Source organism: Sinohyriopsis cumingii, chromosome 7 (genome assembly GCF_028554795.1).
Source record: "Sinohyriopsis cumingii isolate HCF-2022 chromosome 7, ASM2855479v2, whole genome shotgun sequence".
In the NCBI taxonomy this organism is placed as follows: domain Eukaryota; kingdom Metazoa; phylum Mollusca; class Bivalvia; order Unionida; family Unionidae; genus Sinohyriopsis; species Sinohyriopsis cumingii.
Window position 1 is genome coordinate 110,581,744 of NC_142967.1, and position 19,357 is coordinate 110,601,100.

A 19,357-nucleotide genomic window follows, 5' to 3' on the forward strand; every position below is an offset into this window, starting at 1 on the left:
TATGCAGTCAAGTAGTAATATAAATCACACATGTGCGTTTGATTCAAGCATTCTCTATGCGCAGAGGGCATGAGTGGCCAAATAAACGTTGATAAAGTGATTCAAGTATAAACATTTGTGCTTTCCCAGTTTGTTGTAAATAGGCAAAAAATCACTTGTCCTGGACAAGGGCCTTGAAACATTTAAATTGTCCAACTTTGAAAATGAATTCGTTTATATTAGGATGTTGGTTTTCATCAGCTCTGCTATATGGTGCCAACAGTGAGTCAATTTTTAATGTTACCAATCTCTCTCATTTACTTTCACATATCACAAGAAATTTGTATTACTGAAATGATTGACCTTATTTTTTGTTTGTGCTTTAGATTGACTGCCAAACCATGTGTGCAATGCCAGACAGTCATTTACAACTGTTTATTCCAAAGCTTGGTGATGTATATGCCACAAAAAGATTTTGCCAGGAATTATTTAGCAAACAACAGAAGTATAATAGAAAAACCACATTGTTGGAGAAGCTACATCAAAAGCAAGGATCAAAATACAACATACCATGGATTACTATACAGCTGAAATAGATTGCTAAGTTTTATACTCTTATTCATTTCTTGGATTATCGATCCTGTGAGAGTTTATAAAATACGTCTGATTAACCACACAAAGTTATGCATTTAGTTTTTATTATCTGTATCAAATGAACAGCTGCGCAAGAAAATATCCATTTGGACACTGTGACATCATCATAGAAATTTACACTATCCAGAGAAATTTCCAGCGTGTGGACATTTTTTTGCAACATTCAAGCCATGATCTCTCCATTAAGATTCGTGATATTTGCATAATGTACATGTTTTATTTATACCCACACAAATACACATACTTACGTTTCCAACTCGGGTAAGATTGACCACAGGAAACTGCAATGACAGAGGGAGTGTTCTTTATACATTCATTCCCAGTGTGCCCGGTATGAAATGTCGTTGTTTTGGCTTTACATTTGTCATCGCAAGATAGACCATACGTGTTTGTCTATATAACTGGTGGAGGAAGAACCCAGGAATACCTTGATAAGAACCACCGACCCATGGGAGGTCACTGGCAAGCTTTCTCACATACCTACGTAGGCCGGGCCCAAGAATCGAACCCTCGAGTACAGGTGGGATGGCAGTGATCAGTCAAGGTAAAAATTTACATGCATACTGACCAACATGCAGAGAGAGAGAGAGAGGGTGGTGGTGGTCTTAAGCCAGTTTATTATTTACAGATGTTACATTTATAGGTTAAAGAGAACTTAAAAGCAGAATCAAGCATAAAATAGATTATAAGTATATAAGTGCCACCTGGCATAGTACGGCCTTTTCATTTCGACAGGCAAGTGCGAAGTTGTGTCTTTAGTTTTGTGTGAGACTCGACAAATCCCAAGGAAAGTTGTCCGATAACATTATAACGGCTCCGGTCCCTCTAGGCTGCTTAGTATAAGTTCAATGTTTTCATCCAGCTCGAACTGTTTCTTTCCCTTTCTCCTTCCACATTTTTCCACATAATGTTGTCCATCATGGAGAGAGAGAGAGAAGGAGGGATGGAGAGGGATAAAAGGATGTAGTGAAATGACTTCGAAATGCATTTGGAAGCCTCAGTCGTTATGCCTTTCCTTTGCATGACGTTATTTGTGACGAAAGGGAGTAAAGTCTGCCCTGAACGTATATTTCCCATGGAACTTAAACCCTAGTGAATGTATAACATAAACCAGCTGTTGGTGTGTATCAGTTCTAGTCCAGTGTGGAATATCTGATTACTTTTACTGTCAAGTGATATTTCAAAGCTAATTAGATTAAGGCTTACACTACAGCCATTATGTGCTATTATGCACCCACAAAATATTATTTGGGTATATTAACGTAAATAACACAGTAGTCGTGTGATACATTTACATTTAATTGAATAACAATATCAATAAATATTTCTTGCAACGCAGTAGCATTAGATTACAATTGCTGCGAACGCGCATGAGACAAAAGGCATCACATCTCACAACTCCATGACAACACGCAATGTCATTCAGCTGTCATATTATAATTTATGTTGGTGGTCCTTTCGAACTAATTAATATTTTATTTTATTCCTGCAACATTGTCATGTACAAATTGAAGAAATCGTTTGCTTTCCAAGATCTAAAGCTATTTTTTACATTGCTGTTAGTGATGACACGTAATCTAGTCATTGTGGTCTCATTAACTTATTATAATGTAACACCAACGGATGTAAAAGCAGTTTGAAATGGTCATTATTTACGTCAGAGGTGGTTTGTTGCATCATGCGATGGAAAATGCAGGGGATGTCCCGATTGCGTGGGATTCGTGTTACACATTATGAAGTAATTAAAGTGCGTCGTAATCACACCGTCATGTGACGACATTAGTCAACGTATAAGATAACCAATCAGAGACTGCGAGTCCAAAATGAGAAAAGCCACGATAGCATAACCTGAGATTACAATTAATTCGCATTCTAAAAGTGAGACTTATCCAAATGGCTAATATCAATTCGTTAACCAGTCCAAGGTTACAGTTCCGAGCTGAATCTGAATGTAATATCTATGTGCAATCTCGATATAAAATTTGCAGAAATGCACAGAAGGAACCTTTCTTTATTATACTTTTCATGTATTAGTTACACTTGAGCGGTATCGTTCTTTTGTGTTCATGTAACATTTATTTTACCGCAGTCCAGCGCACTGTGGAAAGATGGCTGCATTTGATTTATTATTTTCATTTTTAGCATTACAAGATTTCACTGGGGATGCAGGGTGATCGTGTTTGTGCCATACCAACACCATTTTCATTTAGAACAAACTATATTAAATATTTCCTAAATTTTGCTCTGTTGAAAATGTCGTCCATTAAGGAAAAGCGATGACTAGTTGTTTTTTTTAAAGATGCAGCCATTTTGGACATGTTATTCATGCAGGATGTTGGACCAGCACATTGTCTTAATTATATTTAAGACCGATTACCTGTCGTATGAAGTGTTATATCTATGTTACTGTATGTTCAGACGGTGAGGCGATAGCACTGCCTTCATGGTATTATGGCTTCTACGAAGGCCATGCTATTGGATATTAGGTTTGGATGATTTTTATTTATTTATTTTACTAGCAGTGCATTGTAAGAAGTGTTCCTGGAGAACATTTTGAAATGACCATAGTAGTAAGGTGGGGCACCGTAGCGACAATGGGAATTAGCATTACAAGACCCCATGGGCTTGTTTAGCGACAATGGAAATTTAACATGGAGAAAAATCGTGGGCTTGTTTAGCGACAAGGGGAATTAACATGGAGAAAAATTGTGGGCCTGTATAGCGACAAGGGAAACTTAACATGGGAATAAATCGTGGGCCTGTATAGCGACAAGGGAAATTTAACATGGGAATAAATCTCGGGTCTGTTGAGCGACAAGGGAAAATAGGGTCCCGACCTGATGGGTCTATGGAAAGGGAACATACGAAAATTGAAATAGGGAGGGGTCTCCATTTTTTTTTGTTGAAAAAACAAATAAAATAAAAAAATAAAAAATAGGGTTGGCAATTGAAAGTAGATCTCTTTTCAAGAAATTGGAGTGGTCCTGAAAAGGGCCTTTGGGTTTCTTCTGCTTCTTCCACTATTTCCTCCATTTCCTCATCCAGCCCCTTATCTTTCCCAAAATTCCTTTGTTCTATCTCTTTTCTTTTTCTGTAACCATTCTGGGTGACCCATAGCCCTGAACTTCTCTTGTATCTTGATCCAATTTTGATTGACTTTGTCAAAGGCCTCTTTCTTCTTTATTTTTTCCTTATCCTGTCTTTCTTGACTCCATTTTTCTTTTATCTTTTTTACCTCTTCAGTCATCACTTGTTTCATTATTTCCTCTCCTTTTTTCAACCTGTCCAGTCCCCTTTTTACATATGACAACTCCGTCCAATACACTATATGTTCTAGGAAGCACCGGACTTGGATGACATAATCCAGTGCTTCCTTCAAACTCCCCACTCTGACATAAGGTGGGTCAATAAATCCTCTTGACTTGTTGACTTCATCTTCTATCATTCTTTCTATTATATGTCTGGCTGCCTTTTGACGTTTGACTTGACTGGTTACCAAGTGTTTTTTATCTTCATACTTCCATTCATTTTGTATCCTTTCTATAACATATTCTGCATCCATCACCCAGAAATAGATATGCCTCAATTGCGTCATCTTGTCTAGATTATTCTGTAGAATGGTGCGAACAACGAACGTTGTGGGTTCTTATAGTTAAAGCGCGGACGTGAAGGAAAACATCTCCTAAGACACAAAATTGATATTACCTAGATCATAACCAAACAACGCGCGGACGTGAAGGAAAACATCCCCTACTTTTATTATTTCATATTATCTATTTTATTGTCCCCACTCTGACATAAGGGGGATTTATCAGCCCTCTCAGTCTCTTCACTTCTTCTTCGATTAATCGCATTATCATCTCCGTGGCTAATTTTAGTTTGTTCAATCTCTTTCAATCCTTTCAACTCCATATTCCCCATCCACCATCCAAAAATAAACATTCCTTAAATTGTTAAACAATTGGGAAACTTCCATCTTCGTTTTGTTTATTCCGTGGAATGGTGCGAATAACGAACATTGAGGGTTCTTATAGTTAAAGTGCGGACGTGAAGGAAAACATCCCCTAAGACACAAAATTTATATTAATTGGATCATTACTTAAAACGCGCGGACGTGAAGGAAAACATCCCCTACTTTTATCATTTCATATTATCTACTATCCACATACAGCAGCAATAAACAAACCCCAAATCTACTATCCACACATGCAAAGCATTAAAATTAAACCCAAATCTACTATCCACACAAACTTACTTGAGCGCTTACAAACAAACACACACACACACACACACAAATTAAAAAGAGTCAGTGTTTATATTCACACTTCTCTACATACACACATTGGCAAATCGATTACTATTTCTTTTCTAGAGTATTGGGTAGCCCTGAAAAGGGCTGTTTGTTTTGCACTTCAGGGACACCTGGTTAATGATGGCACCTTCCAGGCCTGGCACCACACACACATCTTCCCCAGTCTCCTTTCATTCTTTTTGGGGGGAGAGCAGAGGCAGGATAAGTGGCTTCAGAACCCCAATCTTCTGTCTCTGGGATTCTGAAATTTCCTCTCTCCTTTCCTACCTCTTCTTTGTTTCTTCTCTCCTCCACTTCTTTGTTTCTTCTCTCCTCCTCTTTCATCCTTCCCTCTTCTACTAGGGTCTCTGCAGCCAGCTCATTCACTATACACCTGGCATATTCCAGGTGTACATGAAGTTCAAGCAGTTTAGCTAGTCTGGTGTTCATTCTGGTGGTGTTGATCAATCAACAAGGGTAGCTAGACTGCCGAACGATTTTTAATTTATGCTAAAAGCGCGGACGTGAAGGAAAACATCCCCTAAAACAAAATTGATATTACCTAGATCATGACCAAACAACGCGCGGACTTAAAAGAAACACTCACTGACTTTTTTATACTACCCATCACTATTCTAAAAAAATTTAATTAAATCAATAATATACTATCCACAAACGAAAAGCATTCAAATCAAACCCAAATATTTACTATCCACAAACGCAAAGCAGTCAAATCAAACCCTAATATTTACTATCCACAAACGCAAAGCACTCAAATCTAACCCAAATATCTACTATCCACAAACGCAAAGCAGTCAAATCAAACGCTAATATCTACTATCCACTCACGTCAAACAGCAAGAAAACATCATAATCTACTATTCACACTAACTTACTCGAGCCCTTACAATCACACCAGAAATGAGTGAGTGTTTATATTCACACTACTCTACATACACACATTGGCAAATCGATTGTTATTTCTTTTCTAGAGATTGGGGTAGCCCTGAAAAGGGCTGGTTCTTTTTGCTTGCGTCAAGTTGAAGCTAGGGCCATCTTTTAGTTTCTAAGAATGCGACGTCCTCTGATGATAGACGTTCTGACGATAGGTCTGCTTCTTCGGAAAGAGAAGAAGAACTATTTGGTGTCGATACGACAATCGACAAAGCCTCTGTCAGGTTCAGGTTGCTGCTGCTGCTGCTGATGTTGTTGTTGCTGTTGCTGCTGTCTCTTAAGTCTGTACTTCTCTGTCCATTTTTCCTTCTCCCTGTTCGCTTCTTCTCTGAAGAGCTCTTCTATCAGGTCTTCAGTGACTTTTAACATTCTCACATTCTCTATTTCTTCAGGCTTCGGTATCAGACTGTGTCTGACCCTATGCAAATTCACGTAGGCTCGTTTAGCTTAGCTAGTGTGGAGCACATCTTCGTAGAAGGATGAGTCGACAATGAATGGTTTGACTGGAAACTGCCCCGGTTCTAAAAGTCAAAGCGCGGACGTGAAGGAAAACATCCCTACACGGTTTTCGAGCCGGAACCTTTAATGAGTGTCATGAGAGAGATAGAGAGAAGTCAAAACGCATGAATCAAAATTCTTATAGCCAAACAAAATACAAAGACATTTTTTTAAAAACGCAACATTTTTTATTCAAAATCACAACACTAACAAACAACACTAACATTTTTAACAATAATCCAACAATATAGCATCAAACATTTTTTTTCAAATGCCTAATATTTGTTTTCAATTCACACATTATTTTAGACAGGGCTGACAACGTTGTGAATGAAATTGTGATTTCCACTGTTGGAAGTCATTAGGCCATTGATGGACACTACGTTTCCTAGCTTGAGACAAAAGATAAGCATAATGGTCACAGAACCATTGATCTACTTTCACATCTTTCTAGAAGAAGAACGAGGATCAAAATGAGTTACTAAATGTTCTAAGGAATAGCCCAGGCTGCGATGATGCAGAAAATACATGCAATATTGTCCACACACCAAGGAATCTGTGCCTTGTAATTTCACATTATTGAATCGGGTGGTCTGAGCATTTCTTCTTATAAAGTCAATGATATCGCCTTCCAGAATGGGCCATCCATAAGAATCGAAATATTCCACACATCCTTCTTGAGGAAAGTAGACAGCTACCCAGTGGGTTCCTGGAAGATGACTGTTGTCCGTGTTGATCACATAAACTTGATGGCCTTGATGTTTGCGATGAGGGAGTTCATCTTTAGCACAGACGATAGGATTCCAAGAAGCAGTGTACGAATTGTGGTTCAAAGGTAATAAAGTTCCCAGGTATCCATGTTTTGTTTCGTTTGTTTCTTCTTCTTCACAGGTAATAATAAGTCATCAATTCGATCCTGAATTTTTGCTTGAAAATGTCTGACAAATAAACGTTTCTTCGCTTCGTCTCCCCACTCTGATTCAGGAGAGCTTCGATACGATGGATCTCTTGAGTGGTTAATGGTGGACAAAATGTTCACGCAAGTCTTTATACCACTGATGCAACACGTCTTTGTTCGAGATGAGACTCCAAGCATCGTCCAGATACTCGTCCAATTTTTCTTCTTGACTCAACATCAGGCATTTATCGTGTTGAATTTGACTGGGATGATCGTTTTGACATCCATAGCAATTTTTCTTGATTAATTCCGTAATTTTTTCGACCAAGTGTTTGCCAAAACAGGAGACTAAATGGGCTTCTTGTTCTGGCCATCTTGACTTCATCATGATCACTTCTTCTTTTTCCACGGTCTCCTCACATTTCATGTCCAAAGTTTATCCACTAGGTAAAGAGGGATAACAGTCTTCCATGGTTTCTAGTAATCTAGGATGACTTCTCTCAAACTGTTGATTTCTATCGTATTATCGAATTCTGCATACAGGATGACGTTCACCGTTTCATCAGGGTCTCGGTCTTTAAACTGAATTTCCACACGAATCTGGCCGGATTTTATAGGGTGGAAATGTCCCTCGTCGCTGCCTTGGTCTGGAGTGAAATCAAAAGCCCACAAAGCACAGCCTCCTGCGTAATCTTCGTACGTAATGCCGTGACTGGTGTTGGTTCCTAACTGCCCAGTGGCTTCGTACAAGGACAAGTACGATCTCAAGTAATTCAACTTCGTGGGATCAAAGTCCGGTTCGAAAGGTCGGGTACATAAGGTCTCGCCATCGCGACTGACTTCGATTTTCTTCACAAAAAAAGTGATCAAAGTTGAAAGGATTTTTATCGACAACTCCGTTGAAGGCTGAATTCAGGACCATACCAAGGATTAAACGTTTGGGTAACTGTCCTTGAAACAGATGATCTACGATCATGGATTGATGGTTAGCGGGAATGGTGAACGTTTTCACTTCCACACGTCGTATGGGATAATTGGCGGTCATTCTGCTCAACGTTTGACTGATATCGTTACCCACTTTAGGTAACACTTCCACGCGTCGTACGTAGAGCCTGGCTTCCTCGATGTCAGTTTTGCAAGCAGCATTACCTATCAAATGGAAAGCGGCACTGCTACGGTTCAGTCTCAGGTGGATATTCACTCCGTGCAGCAAATACTTCTCTTGCAACCACATGTACAAATGCAAGCGATCCATCAGTTCTAAACTACGACTTTCAGCAATTTTCTTTCTTCGTTCTAGAAAGCCATCATTGTTGGTTTTCTTTTCATCAATTTCGAATTCTTCAAACTGGCCTGCATCGTCAGCTTCCCATACCACACAGGAATTGAGATGAGTGTTCTTGGCGTCTATTCCGTACGTCAAGAGATTTTCCAGGTATGCTCGATAAGGGTAAGTATCCATGCTGCTGCTAAGCAGTTTGTTATTCAAGTACAAGTCCACTGAGCTGAACAAGGAATGCATGAAATTGTTGACGGGAGCTATTACCTCATCACTTTCTATGGGCGTATTGTCATTCTCCTTAACTTTGACTTTCAAGTACAGGTAACTGCTATTCAGATCGATGTAATCTTCGGGTTGTCCTTTGATTTCAAACTCGATGGGAGCGGAATCTGTCAATGAGGAGGCGGGGTGAAATTCCACCCATTGGGATTCTTGCATGGTCATCATGGTAGGTGGCATGGCAAAGAGATCCAGTTCCGACTTGGAACAGGCACAATACTCTCGGTGCATCATTTTCTTCTGTGTCTCAATCATCAAAAACGTCTAAGTCTCGAACGGTTCTTCTTTTCTTTGTCTTTCTAGCTTTCGAAGTGTCAAGTCTGGTGAAAGGATGTTTTCTTCGTCGTCTCTTTCTGCCTTGTCCTTGCTGAATGCCTGACTCGGTAGCGTGCAGAGCATTTATAGGAGTTTCTCGTCGGCCCAAAAGGTCTTTACCCGTTTGCAGCAAGACATTTTTGCCTGCCCTCAAGAAAGCTTCTTTGGGGTTTTGTTTGTCGATGATGACATTTTGGAGAAATTCTTTACCGTGTATCAGTGCCGCATCTTTCAAGGCGTGCAATCCGCGTGTCACCATCGGTTTCAGCACCGGAGCCACCGAACGAAAGGCTGATTTCAACATATCTCCTAAACCGTGTCCTCGCTGTCGAGCAACCCCTCGGTACACTGGATACATGACTTACGAATCGTGAGAGAACCGTTTTCGAAAATGGAGTTTCACCTTGACTTTCCATTTGGTGAATGGAATATTTTGTCCCAAATCTCCTTTTATAGCAATGTTGACCGTGTCCAAATAAGACTTGCTGACAGGCAAATAATGATGATGTACAAATTCGCGGTGAACGTGATAAGTGTTTCCACTTTCCTGGTTATTGTTCTTGGTACTATCCACTTTGAAAGGAATGACACGCAGTAACGGTACGGAGGTGTGTCCCACCACGTTGTACTCCACCACATCGGAGTACACGAAGATCAAATTGAGTCCCTGGTTCAGTTCTACCGGGAAACGAAAATACCTCGCAAAATGCCCGTTGTTGTCAATGTCTGCTTTCCCAATCCTTTTGGTATCCTTATCCGTGACCATATTGAGGTCTCCACCCAAAATGTCATACAATTCAGGGCAAAATTTAATACGTATACTTTTTTCCTCACTTTCAAATTTGATGAGGAGACGATGAGACACTTTGTGGTTCTCAATGGTGACACGTGTTTTCAGTCCGGTCAGAACTTTGTCAAATGTTGCATAGAATTTGTCAGCGATTACCTCCACCACATGTTGACCACTAAAATAATGGCCTGGGTTAATTTTAAAGTGATAAACGTAAAAAGGAGGAGAAGTGTCACGGCTGCGAGGTAGTAGCTCCTTCGCAAGAAATGATCTATGTTTATTCGTGGTATTCATGGTTTGCTGCACCGTTGGTTCCAGAATTTCGACGTCAAAAATGTTTTGATTTTCAGTGATGTTTTTGATCTGTGTTGTTTCAATCATTTCTACCAAAACCACTTCCCAATGGGCTTCGTGATCTAATGGGATGGCCTGAGGTAATTTGGCCGTGTAACAGCACAACGTGTTGTTGGGAAACACCCCCATGGAACTGTCACTGGGTAAGGTTACTTCTTGCGGGGCACGTCCATTGCTTCGATGGTAAGATTGGTTGTACGCTTGCACCAGGTGCGGTAAGATGTCGATGTACTTCAGAGTGTGGTGATGCGTAAAATATTTCCACATGCGTTCTTTCAAAGTGCATTGAAAACGTCCCACGATGCTGGCTTTGGTTTCAGGATTCTCGGTGGTAAAAAAATGAATGTCACGTATCTTTAATTCTTTTTGGAAAGGTTGTTTCAGAAATTCGGTACCTTTGTCCGTTTGCCATCGAAGAGGGTGACGACCGCTTTGTTTCAACACCCGTCGCAGGGCTCGCAGTAACTCGCTGCTCAATTTGGATGTCAAGGGCACGAACCAGGCAAGTTTGGAAAAGACGTCGATGACAAAAAACAAATATTTGTACCCGCGATTGTAGCTGGCCAAGTCAGAGACATCGGCTAAATCGGCTTGCCATTGATGATCGATGCCTTCCACGTGGGTGCGACTTCTGGAAAACTTCCGTCGAATGGGTTCGTGTAAAGTGTAAGTAGCTTGTTCTTGTAACCATCATTGCACTTGACGTAAACGGAGACTTTTCAGTCGAGTTTTGGCAGCACGATACAATTTTTGATCTCCTGCGTAACCTACAGGATGGGATGGATCGTAGTAAATGCTTGCTAAGACTTTTTCCATTTTTTGTGTGTTAATAAGGCACCCACTCTTGGAAGATGCTACTCTTTTTCTCTTAGGGTATTTTCTTGGATTGTAATGCTTTGCGTGTGCGACCGGCACTAGGTGTCGAGGAGGAGAAGAATGCCTGAACAGGGGATATTTTTTCTTGTTTCACTTCTGTCTTCACCTTCTTTTTTCTCTTCTGATGAAGAAGGGGTGGTCATCATCTTTTTAATCCATCCAATTCTGGATGTAGGTGGTGTTGTTAACTTGCATACTTTTTCTGGTGGAGTTTGAAACCCTTCATCTTCTTCTTCTCCTTTTTCTGTCTTGGGCACTGGTAGTAGTAGTGGTGGTGGTGGTGGCGATGGTGCTGGACTTTTCATCAAGATCTTAAAATCTTTCAGAGTGGGAAGAGCTGTTTCATCTAAAGCTTTTTGGTGAAAGAGTTGCAGTCGTTGCAAGAGTTGGCCGTACTTTTGCGATTTTTCTGTTTCGGACAAATCTTGGCGATCCATCAAGGTTTGCAATTCGTGTTGTAACTGGGACATTTCGATCAAATGGGGATTGGAAGGCAAATGCGGGGTGCGTTGTTCTTGCCAACGATGGTATTCCATCCATCGTTTGTAAGGCACTAAAGCTAGTTTTCGTCCTTCCATGGGATGTCAAGGGTCGATTCTGAGATCTTGGGACTCCAGAGGGCCTTTTTATCTTGCTCCCATCAGTCCTCCCAACATGGTTCCCAAGACTCCTTTCAGTAAGGGACCTAACAAGAGGGGTAAAATTCCTCTACGTTGGACCAACATCTTCTTCATTTGTCCGAGGGGGATTTTCTTTTGAACCATTTGGCGAAGAACGTGACGATGTTTACGTAAGCATTGTTTCTAGTGTTTGGACAAAGGAATCGTGCCTTTCAACACGTTCAAACAACATTCGCACATGGTATCGATGACCTCTTTGGAGGCCGACTGAATGAGTTTTTTTCGTAGGGGTGGAGAAGCCTTGGACAGGACAGAAAACATGTCCCCATGTTTGACTAAACGTGGAGGCAGTCCTTTCCTTTTCCTTCCTTGGGGTTTAGAAGAGGAATGTTTTCTGGAGGGTGACATCTTTGAGTCACCAAAACCACTGATGCCCCTACTTGGTCACAGACCTTTTTTATACTGGAACCCGTCGCCACTGATTGTCTTGACGTCGTATCAACTTGATGACAGGCATGACACGTCGTGCAGGGGTACGCAACGGACTAAATCGAGCCAGTTCTTGCTTGGACAAATCCAATAAACTTTGTAACATGCCCGATCTCTCTTGGACTTTGATTTTTGGAGCAGGTACTTTATGAGCCGCGGCCACTGCCGATAAATGGGAAGGTCCTGCCACTGGGGAAGTTCTTGGGGTCATCAACGGAGAAGTTCTTGGTGTGATCAACGTCTCCAAATACTGTTTAGTTCTTGGTGTCATCAACGAAGAAGTGACTGAACCTGAGGCTACCGGAGATGCGGTCACCACCGTGGCAGGTCGTGGTTTGCGAGTGTAAGGTTGAGTTCTGGCCGAAGTGCCTCTCTTGCGACTAGTTTTCTTCTGGGGGCTTTTCTTTTTCTGGGGAATTTTTCTCTGTTTCTTTTTCTGGGGGCTTTTCTTTTTCCGGGGTGGTGTCTGGTAAGAGGAGGGTCCCGCCATTGGAGAAGTTCTTGGAGACACGGGTCTCTTTGTGGACCTGGTCTTTTTCTTTTTCTGCTTGGAGCTTCGTTTGACTTCTTTTTTTTTTCTTGGGGAGAACTTTGGGAGCATTAGGATCCCTTCTTAAGAGAGAGCGAATGATGACCCCACCTAGAGTACCGCTCCCTCCAGGTTTCAATATGATTTGTTTTTTGGTTTGAGTGTCGATGCGGGGATCGGCCAGTTGCGTGAAAGCGACTTTGTTTCGATAGCAAAAGCGTTTGGTTTGATGAGGAATCTGAATGATCCCTTGGTGTAATTGACGTGCTGTCACCGTGAACCATCGTAAGACTTCTTTGAGACTAGCTTCTAAGACACGAGCCCGTATTTGTGGATTTTTTTCTCGACTGATGCCATACAAGGCACGAATCAATTTGACGGGAAGATGTGGTTGACGGGACGTCATGTTCACACTGTGTGAGACAGGCGAAAAGTGTGTGACGTTTTTATCGATGTTTTGGGTTAGGTCGAGGAAGGAGACGTGTACAGGACAGGCCCTCCGTCTTGACACCAGTGGTGAAACAATTGGGTACGAAATTGCAAATCATCGGGGGTCGTAGATTTCAAATCGACGAGTAAATAGGCGTGTGGAGTGTGAGTGGCATCGTCGTACGCCTGAGTCAGCCAAGGCGTTCCTAACTGTTTGGCTAAGACTTGCACTTGACGATTTATCTCGAGGGCCTTTAAACAAGACCACGTAATGCGCATTGAGACTAATGGTGCGATGGGCTTTACTTTGTTGAAACAAATTTTGATTGATGTAAACGACACTGTCATTACGATGATGCCCTTTGCGCGTGAACCACAGTTTAATTTCTTCTTCGTCTTCTCCTAACATGTCGTCAAAAATGACCAAATGGGTTTGACGGGAGTCAGAGACGATGCCATCGTCTTCTTTAGGAATGCCTTCCACAAGCACGGTGGAATCGCCTTGACTTTATCGCAAGAGGCTGTACGCCGATTGCCACTCTTAAAACACCACACGATGCGTTGAGGTGGTTGATTGATAAATTATTTTATGTTCGATCAAACGTTTGACAAATTCGGTTTTGCCTGAGCCACTAGGTCCAGCAATGAGCATGTTAAAGGGATGGCGAAGATACAAAGCCTCCCAACTGGCACGATCTAAGTGTTCGTCGATGACTTTGACAGTAGAAGAAGAGGGAGCAGAAGTAGCCATAGTGTGAGGAATGTCACTTGTGACACGAAAACAAACAAGACAAGAGTTTATATACTTTTTTCAGGACACGTTTATTGAATGTTTTAAACACAAATACGAAAGACAAAAATATATAAAAGCCAAAGGCTTAAGTGCAACGATAAAAGACACATCGAAATTATCAACGCGGAATAGAAAAAAGTGTTTGTACAACATGTTTTGGGTAAGGTTCTGACCAGTTCTATAGGGGGTAAGGTCACACAAGTGTCCTCCCGAAAGAAGGGTCTTTCAGGCATGTTCACGACAGTCAAGTCCTAGTTGATGAGTTCTTCTTCTGGCACCGTCACTGACACAGGTTGAAAAGTGTCTTTTTTCCTTGAGCAACTCTCGTGCATACTGGGCCACTTCTTTTGTCCAAGCCTCAAAATCCCATTCTTTCCAGGCACGGACATCTGTCCAATGGGGGTGTAAGTCACAAGCTACACACACATCGTCATACACGTCTTGGGTAGCTAAAAGTTGACGAATCTTTTTTCCCGTAGAGGTCGAGAAGTATCCAGATGAAACCGCAAGGCTTTGAGCAAAAGGAGTCTTTCGTGACAATTTAAGGCCATTGGGTGGTAAGTACTGATCGTAAAGAGACCACAAGGAATCGGCTGATAAACGAAATCCTAGAAAACAAGTCACTAAGACACACACCACTTGTCGACCCAAATTGAATGGATACAGTTCTTGTAATAATCGATGGTAATGATCCACGGTTTCAATATGGTCATTGAGTTCCTTCCACGGAATCTGGTCAATCACATGTGATAAAAGTTGTGGCATGGCAGCCTGTTTTTATAGTCTCTTTGTTTCGGAAACAATACACGTACTTTCTAGCCAGAGATCTTCGTTCTCCAGTGGGGAATCTAAATGTTGCATAATGTAACCGAAACGTCAGAGTTCGTTTAGAAGCTTCCTCTTCCGCTAAGTAGATTCTATGTAAAATATGTTGGTAATCCTTTAACTCGTCTTCCTCAATGCGTTTCACTAGGTGAATCTCGAAGTAACCAAAATGATCAACACGTCGATCATCTGGGCCTGGAAGTATTGAACAAGGTCTGGCCACTGAAACAATTTCTGACGAATCAGTTCTCTGATACCATTCAGGTATCAGTGATTAAAGATCTGGTGACGTAACGGATGCAACTGTTCTTTACGTTTGACTTGTATTTTGACCAGCTCTCGGTAAATGTGTTCTCTCAACTCTACACGCAAAGCACGAATGTTCTCTTGTAAAGTATCCATAAACAGGTCATAGTAAATCCTCTTTTGTCTGACAGAAGAAATGTACCGTTTGCACAGACATGGTTTTACTTCAGTGCCAAATTTAAATCGTTTAGTCACTAATTTACACATTACAATTCGTTCAGAAGTTTCCTCTTTCACTAAGTCGACATTGCGTAAAAAATGTCGTTAGGTCGTTAACTCGTCCTCTGGAATTCGATGCAGTACGTTTACAATGTGGTAGATAGAATCATCCATAGCAAACCAATCCTTTTTAAAACCAGGGGGTTGTTGATCAATGTCTGTCCAATGGAACACTTTCAACTGAATCAGACCTTTTATAGCATTCAGGTACCAGTGATTAAACATCTGGTGACGTAACGGATGCAATTGTTCTTTACGTTTCACTTTTATTTTGACCAGCTCTCGGTAAATCCTTTCTCTCAACTCCACAGGCAAAGCGCGAATGTTCTCTAGTAAAGTATCCGTAAACAGATTATGGTAAGTTACTTCAATGTCCCGGTCCCACTAAGGGTAAGTAATGACAATTCGGTGACCATCGAGCATGTTCTACGTAGGCCAAATCTTGTGGTGGTTCCCAGTGGTGAAGTGACACATCACAACTGAAGCACTTGACTTTATCTCCTTCGCCCAATTAGAAAAATCCGGCTCTGGCTAATTCTTCGGGGGTCGGTCCTCCCAGATACTTAGGCCATTTTCCTTTGAACGATTGAAGACGATTTTCAAGTCGCAGTATTCCGACAAACGCACAAGGAATGAATATTCGTCTTTCACATGATCGTTTCAATGAGGGTTGGGTGACATGGACAGGAGATTGCTCAGGGCTGGATGACATCCGTAGGGTGGTAAACGTGAAGGTGAACATCCACCTTTAAAATGAAACCCAGTAAAGTGTCCAAGAGAACGAGCGGCATCGGTTTCGCATCCCTCAGGTTTAGCACGCACAGCATCACTTTCCATGATAGGGGTAGTGACACTAAAGTTCCCATGATGCTTTACGGCATCGCTAAGGTCACAGCGTACAGCATCGTTCCCATCGCAAGGCTCACAATCGCATTCTACTTTAGAGTCCCCACACTTGAAGTGTACCTGTCTGAACTTGTTTTGTGTTTCTCTGAAAGTATTCATCTTGTTCGCTTGGTCCTGATAGATACAATGAACTATCGATCTTGCCTAGGGATCCTTTATATATGCAGACCAATACCGACGTGTCCATACGGTCAGGTGAAATGATTGGGAAGTCGCACTCTCTTCTGGTACACGATTTGGTAGACTTTTTCCAAGGGTCGACTGACGATGTGGTGAGTGGATAAACGTACAATCTTGTTGGGTTGATAGGTAGTCACTTTAAAGTGTTGATCTTTTCCAGCGTGTAAAGCTTCTTTCAATACCCCAAAGTTCACCATCGACTGATACGATAATTCAGAGTCAATCCTTTCACTTTACACTTCGTGTGCACTTTTCCTTGTTTGTCCCGGTATTCGTAGCCGTAATGTTTAGGACCGCCGCTGGCGAAACTTAGAATCTTGTCGTCGGGGTACTCGTCTGTCCAGGCTCCTAAACGGTCTCCTTCGATGTCAGGGTGTTGTTGACTCGGGTGATCGATGTAAATGCAACTGTCCGTGTCAAAGTACAGGACACGTTCCCCTAACAGCTCTAAAGCTTCGTACAATTTTAAGCAAGCATGAGCTGTCACATAAGCCGCAATAATGACATTTCCAAAGGGGTCGTCTTGTAAAAAGTCCAGATCTTCTTCGTAAATCACGACAATCAAATCTTCGCGAACGACGTCCACGTGTTTCATGAATTTAGTTTTGTCGTGAAGCATCTGGAAATAGCGGGAAGGTTCTGTCAAATATTCCGTCTTGGGTAAGCACGGGCGTTGTGCCATTTTGCCCCACAAGCAATTTAACATCACTTTGGCAAACGATCGCCTGCCTTTGTTTTTCTCGATGTGATCTAAAGTGATGCCTTCTTGTGCCCGGTATTTCTCTTTGAATGTCTTTTGGTCTTCGGGAGTGTGACACCAGGACGGATAGCCGCTGGCTTCTTGCTTTAGTTTCAAAAAGGCATCCTTGTAGTCTACGAAAATGCCTTTCTGCGTGGGGTCACCCTTGCGCTATTGTTGTGTCCTGGGAAAGTGACAAATTTCCTACACTTCTAACAGTTGGTATCCCATGTCCAGAGCTTTGAACAATTCTACGCTGACCCAGGTTCCCGTCAAGGCCCGTTCCTCCTGGGTGTGCTGACAAGTCTGTCTTGGTTGCACGTTTCGGCACTGGTACGGCACAAAGGAAACATCAGTTTGCCTTGGCAATGGTGAGGTAAGACGGGATGGTACAAGTCCGTGGGTGGCAAAACTTTCCACTTGATCAAGCCTTCGTATTGTCGAATGTTTTTCAGGTCGATGTGTTCGGTGAACAATTGTGGGTGCCCTGCAGGAAAGCGAGACTATTTGCACACGTAGGGATACAGCGAACACACGTCCAAGTATTTGATTTCTTCTCCTTTCTCTTTGTCGGCTTCGTACAGCAAACAGGTGGCATTGGTCCTTCCTCCGTACAAACTATCCCTCAGGTTCAGGGGGTCCATAGACTGGTAACTTTCCACGAGGCGTTTAAACTCGGGATCGGTTTTCAAACGGTGATCAAACTCGTGTTCCCACAGTTCCACCACTTGATATCCTTCCTGTTCTAACTTTAGACGTCGCTGACAAGTAGCCTGGTACAAGTCTTCCATGGTTCGTTGTAAAAACTGATTTTTAGTGTCACGATCAGTGTAACAGACGGGACATCCGTGAAATAAGCAGCCGTTAAACTCGTACACGATCTTGGGGTTTTCTAAGTCGCAGCCATCGACCGAATGCGTTCCGATGGTCTTTTCGCCCCCTCCGTTGCGGGCATTATGAATCCATTTGTCTTCTTTGTCGCACAAGTAATGTAACCAGCGTAGGGCTTTGACCGAGTATTGAAGTTTGACATAGTTGGTCGTTTGAGGACTGATGACAGCCACGGTGTTTTCTGGCATGAATCGTTGCCTGTACACTAAGGAACACGCTTTGGCAATGGTGCAAGCTTCTTTCAAAGGATCGACCCCTCCGTGTTCCATGAACAGTTCTCGAAATTTTCCACAGCATCGACGTAAAATGTTCACGTCGGAACGACAATACTTTAACATTTCTTCCTGAAAGTCGAAAGGGTCGGAGGCGTGAGCCTGGTACCAAGCGTAGAAAGCGTCTCGTTGTTCGGTACGCATGTTGTCGGGGTCGTAGTCTTTAGCCTCAGGCAAATGGGATAGAACGGCATGTTGATTGGCTTCCGTATTGAAAAAGTATGGAAAGTACCCTTTTTAGTCATTTCTGTCATTCCAAACGTTTTAGGCATTGGACTCAAAGGCATGGCCAAGTAACTCATCAAATCTTTAAACTGCACTTGTCCCACTTGCTTGAAAATGATTTTGGCTCCGTTCAAAGTGACTTTAGGACGTTCGGTGCCATGTTGTGTATAGTATCTCAAAAGAAACTGTCCATCGTATCCGGAGAAATTGTGAGCCATCACCGTGGCATGGCGATGACAATCTCCGTAACGTTCGATGTCCTCTTGGCACAATCTCAGCAGTTGACAAGCACATTTCTTCTGTGAACCTTGCGTCTTCAAATGTTGTTGGTAACAGGTAGGGCTGACAAACGTGCGCAGACAAGTTGAACAATGCACTGGTTCTTGTCCTTCGCTCCGACAGGGTGGAGAGGCCAAACATCCTGAGCATTTCGATCCGCAATGTTTGTGTTGCTCTCGATTGTTATAGCCATAGTCACATTTCTCACAGTAATAGCTGTATCCCAGGAATGCAGTGATACTGGCAATGGTATCGAAATGGTCATCGTGATGATAAAGGTGAATGTATTTTCCATCCCTAAAGTCTTTCCCTCGAAACAACAGAGGTCCGCGCACTTCTTGACTGTGCACTTTGAAGGTGTAGCTCAGGAATGCCGCAGGGTGTGTCTGTGGACAGGCCGGCTTGTTGTAACAGGAGTTCTGCTTCGTTTCGTTGTTTGGCTGGGTCCGATTTTTGAATAGTTTTCCAGGCTCTCTTCCATTCTG